This window comes from Chenopodium album, chromosome 19 (genome assembly GCF_948465745.1).
Source record: "Chenopodium album chromosome 19, dcCheAlbu1.1, whole genome shotgun sequence".
In the NCBI taxonomy this organism is placed as follows: Eukaryota; Viridiplantae; Streptophyta; class Magnoliopsida; order Caryophyllales; family Amaranthaceae; genus Chenopodium; species Chenopodium album.
In genome coordinates this window covers 5,452,990-5,458,504 of record NC_137852.1, presented here as the reverse complement: position 1 = coordinate 5,458,504, position 5,515 = coordinate 5,452,990, and the positions used below count along the sequence as shown (strand labels likewise).

General features: G+C 31.7%; 1 long non-coding RNA gene across 1 annotated transcript; it reads right to left on the bottom strand.

Moving 5' to 3' along the window:
• Positions 1-1,750: 1,750 nt before the first annotated feature.
• Positions 1,751-2,559, bottom strand: LOC145593475 (uncharacterized). The gene is made up of 2 exons (XR_014102743.1): positions 2,428-2,559; positions 1,751-1,977 (listed from the first exon to the last, which is right to left on the bottom strand). It is a non-coding gene; the product is annotated as an uncharacterized LOC145593475 (long non-coding RNA).
• Positions 2,560-5,515: the final 2,956 nt, after the last annotated feature.

Here is a 5,515-nt window from a genome sequence, read left to right as displayed (position 1 = left end):
TATAAATGATTAGATTATGAAGACCTTACTTTAATTATTAATCAAATTGGGTCAAGTGGCTGAAGGTCCTAACTCTAAAGCCACTCATATTTATATGATTTATATTAATTTAATTTATGTTCTGTAATTATCATATACTTAACATATGCATTGTAATTCAATGCCATATTCATCAGACCAGCGGTATATAGGATGATTGATGAACCCGGCCTGATATATCTATGATGCCACCAATAATCACCATGCCTTCATGAAAACTAAACCTAAGCTACTTGGTATACTACTCAATTCAATTCCATTATAATTCAATGTATGTTTTCATAATATTATTTTATTCTGTTTTTTTTTTCAAAATTCTTTTATTAGGAAGTTTATGATGATAAACCTAGCTATAATCCCGCCTGATTGATCAATTCATCCGCGGACCATCTACAATGGCTCTCAGAGTCTCAAGGGATCGATATGTTCGACACTTTGTATAGGAGCTCTACCATGTTAATTCCCCAGATAAACAAAATTTGTTTATCTAGGGATATAACCGTCTTTTCAAGTACAAGTGGAGGGGTACATGCGTCATTTTATGTACTAGTTGAGGGGTACATGTGTAATATTCTTACCAAACAGTAAATGCAAGTTACAAACAGTAATTGACAGCTCACCAAAAGTACTGAATAAATGACCACGTTTTTTCAATATATTTACAGAAATGCCACAAGATTCACAAAAATTTGTTTATCTGGCAGATAAACTTGTATTTGCCGTTTGTATAGGGTACAATATATTAATATACTTGGCAATTTTCCTATACAAGGCTAGCGATGCCAAAATTTATCTCCGAATCTCAATGTATTTTCTAGAAAGAACACAAATTCTATTACAACTCGATTGGTCCCAAGGACCCAACCCACTAGTTGATGAGTTGAACTACTAATTCAACTCAACTTGCCCTAGTTACATTAATACACTAGTTAAAAACCAAAATACGTACAACAAATTAGACTTTTCACCCACAAATTAAACATATATAAATAAGTTGAATGAATGCTTACCAATTCAATAGTAAAGGTAGCATAAAAACAACTAATTAAAGAAGATTATGCAATGCAAGTTGATAATCTAGATAAAAGGACATATATATTGATCAATATCTAGACCAAAATAGATAAGTTTGGCGTTTAGTAGGCGTGTATAACAAGTTAATTAATTAAATCCGACATTAGTAATAAGACCAAAAACAATCTTTGAATTTACATAAATAAAACATATAGTCAAATGTAAACCCTAATTATAGACGTGTGTCACCACTACTTGCGGTCGGTAGTTAAGTAGTTTCCCCTCAGGTCTCTACCAACGTTAGTTTAGTACTTAAGTTTAAGTCTTAATCTTAGGGCTGGCAATCGGATCAGGTCGGGTCGGGTCCGTGTTCGGGTTAGCTGATTTCGGGTCAGCTACCCCCTGACCTGAACCTGATCCGTTTAACATTTCGGGTTGAAAACCTCAACCTGAACCTGATTTTTTCAGGTTCGGGTCAACCTGAAAATGACCTTATTTGACCTGAATTTTTATTTGGGTTTAAATAAGGTTATGTTAACCTGAAATTAACCTGAAACTGATCTGAAAATGACCTCTAATTTTTCAAAGTTTCAAACCACCTAAATTTTTCTAACCCTTATATTTTCAGGCAAACAAAGCAAAGGTTCAAACATTTAGTGCTTCAATCCTAACAAATAGTCCAAAATAAAACGCATAGTTAAGTACGATACCTAATTATTAATTACAAACCAAGAGTAAACAAATTACAAACCAAGTTTCAAAAACACAAGTTCAAATTTCTAGTTCTCAAATCAGATTAGGGATTCAATATGGCTTGCAATTGGATCAAGATCGGGTCATTATGGGGCGTATCATTCTTGTTCTCCACCTCTAATTGATCCACCAAGCATTTCCAATTGAACATGATTCGTTGGACATTACTTCCTGCCAACATAACAGTCACAAGTCACAAGACTAATTAAATCTCATAACATGCATTTAATTCATAAATTAGAATAATGAATAATTAAACCTCATATGATAACATGCGTTTCAGTCACAAGAAAAGGAAACTAATAGTTACAAGAGCATGCAGAATAAAAATAATTTAAAACAGGACAATTTCGAACAGATTATGCTGAAAATGAACAATTAAGAACGCATAAATTCATAAATTATGCAAAATAAACAACAAAAATACATGAACTAGCAAGACCAATTCACATAAATTCATAAATTAGCAAAAATAAACAACAAAAATACATAAACTAACAAGATCAATTCGCATAAATTCATAAATTAGCAAGAATAATTAGTATACTTGTAAACTAACAAGATCTATTCGCATAAATTCATAAATTATCAAGAAGAAGCATGAAAACAATAGTTAAATACCGTATGAGAGTGAGAAGAGAGGAGAAAACTCGAATTCAACAACGATGGAGTATTCGGATTCAACAATGTCTAATGGATTTTAGTATTTTTGAGGACAGAGAAAATTTAAGAGAGAGAAGGTTGAAAACGGCTGAATGAAATGAGGGAAATGAAGAGGATTTAGGGTTTTGATAGTATATATGGAGCCTCTTTAGTTTATTGGGCTGGCCCATTAGAAGGTTTTTCCGATTTTTTTTGGTTTTGTAACTTAATTTATTTCGAGTTATCAGGTCGGGTTCGGGTTGACCCGACCTGATATTGACCTGAATTTTTTTTTCGGGTTAGGTGGGTCGTTTTCGGGTTGAGATATTCAACCTTAACCTAACCCATTTAATTTCGGGTTCGGGTTCGTGTCAACCCATTTAAGTTTTCGGGTCGAAAATCTCAACCCTAACCCGCTCTTTTCGTGTCGGGTTCGGGTCGGGTTTTCGGGTCGGGTCAGTTTTTGCCAGCCCTAACTTAATCTAGTTTAAGTTTAATTTTAATGTTAATTGGCCGGTTATTAGTTTGAGCTAAGGTCACTTCCACTTGCAAGTACAACCCCATGCTCACTTTACTTTAGATCTACCAAACAACCCATGATTAAATAGTTAAACTATGATAATTATATATTAATTGACTTTTAATTAGGATCTTTATTACAGTTTTGTGACAGTGAATTACATTAAGTAATAATCAATGGAATCCAATTTGTCCTTACCTTATCTTGTAAAGTATGTGATTAATAAAGAATGATATGTATATATAACGGAATATAAGAAATGTTTAGGGGCATAAATCAATTAACCTAGCTAGAAAGATGTACTAGATTAGTAATTGGAAATGTTTTGTCGTCTTAGGTTAATAATTTCTTCAAAATCTATAAATCATGCATGCATGGAAATATGAATGGATAATTATTGAAGTAAACTCGTATTATAATGAAACATTAATTAAATTTTTTTCTTAGCTTGTTGATGTCCTATATAATGTATCGGATGATTTTAAGAAGTGGCAAGTATTAAATTACAAAAAATAAAAAATAAAAAAATCCTTTATCACTTACTTGAGTGTTTTTAAGATAAATCACTATAAATTTACCAAGACTACGTGTGAATCTCACACTTGACGTGCATTATTAATGTGTAATTGTCATTAGTGTATTATGGATGTAATGCTCTAATGACTCTAATACCATGCACTTGTTAGCTAGTAATCGATCCCTTGCTTCAATAATATAGTCAACAATTCACGAGAATGAAGTAGATAGAACATACATCTCACTAACATGAAAATCTCCATCAAGCAAGTATATGTTGACACCTTGCACAAATTAAAAATCATCATCTTTTTCATTAACAATGGAACACATATATAGTATGGGACCACTATAACAAAAGTTGCGATTAAGACAGATCATTATTTTTTGATGATTGATGATTAACCATTATATTAACCCCTACATACAAAGCGAGAGACACCCCATGCATCAAGTTTAGAGAGATCTCACATCTCTAAAACAAAGCCCTGGCTAATTCATATCTCATAATATCATTATTATTATTATATTTTCATTATAATCGGATTTTAGCTTCTTTTTTAAACATTAATAAGTACGTTTAAACTAGAGTATATAAAAAATATATATAATGACCGATTGTCATTTAACTAACTACTAATTCATCGTTTTTCCCTACAACATAGAATTTGAATGTATTTTAATTAGCTATAACTGTCAAATTTGGGCTTATGATGAATAATTAAGGTATAGATTCATCGGATTTTTCCCATGTTCCCCACTTACCATATCCATTCATATGCCTTTGCCTCCTCTCACATTTATGATGATAATGAAACATAAATCAACAAATTTTGATCTTGTCAATTTATGTTACATTTTTTTTTTTCATTGCTACACCTCAGATCATGTACTATATGCATTGCATGCACTCATCTCAAGCAAAAAACACTGCAAATTGATAAAATCCACAAAATTAAGGATCTTAAATTTATTCTTATGATCGATCCTCAGCTCCTATGCGTTGTTCCATGTGGTAATTGACCTAATTGTCCCTAAACAGTAGTTAGCTAAGGGTGATGAACCTAGAGAGTGATTAACTAACTAACTAATAACTAAATCATCACATTGTATATCATAGAACTTTGGTTAGCTTATAATATGTAATTACACTAATTAATTAGTTAGAAGTGATTATATTTCAATTCAGCTGCATTATATTGATAGATACTTATATTATCTTGATTACAGTCCATTTATATTACGTAAGAAAGAGAAATTAATAAGATGATTGGAAGATACAAATCGCGAGAGACAAGGAAAAAGCATATAGTATACGAAAATGTCATTTTTATTAAAATGAATCTTAGCTTCGAGGCTAAATATGAGGGGTCGATCATTTAATTGAATTTCTGTTAAAATTGTGGAAACAAAGGAATAACGTCACGTGTGTGGAGAATGCATGGGGAACGTTGCTCAAATCGACATCTTCCACGTGTCTAGTTAGTAGTGGTCCACTCTTCTTAGCACGTGGAACTTACGATGAAATTCAGAGTACGTAGTAATCAGTACTAATCACTGACTAATTACAGTATAAAAACACTGTGATATGCGATACAGTACAGTCCAATCTTCATGTAGGATTATTATACGGAGTAGGATATAAGTACTACTAGTGAATAAAATTATGCTACATTGGGATTTTTTCAACCAATATCTACTGTCGGAAATATGTTCGTTTTTAGAAACTCAGAAAGATCAAGTCATAGATGAGATCTAAGTTAAATATTTATCACTGGTTCACTACGAATCAGTCCATAATTAAGGTTAAAATTTTGATGATTTTTAGGAAAAAAAAAGTTTAGGTTTTTGTGATCAAAGTGATGCTCTTCATTACAGAGTACAAATTATGGTTAAATACTGACTATGACCTTAAGAAAAAATTAATTATAAACTGCATTACTTTTTTAACCGACAAAATTAGACTCTTTGCACTATTTGCATACTCCGTAATAAAGAGTCAACAAACATTAGAAACTAATATTAGTACAA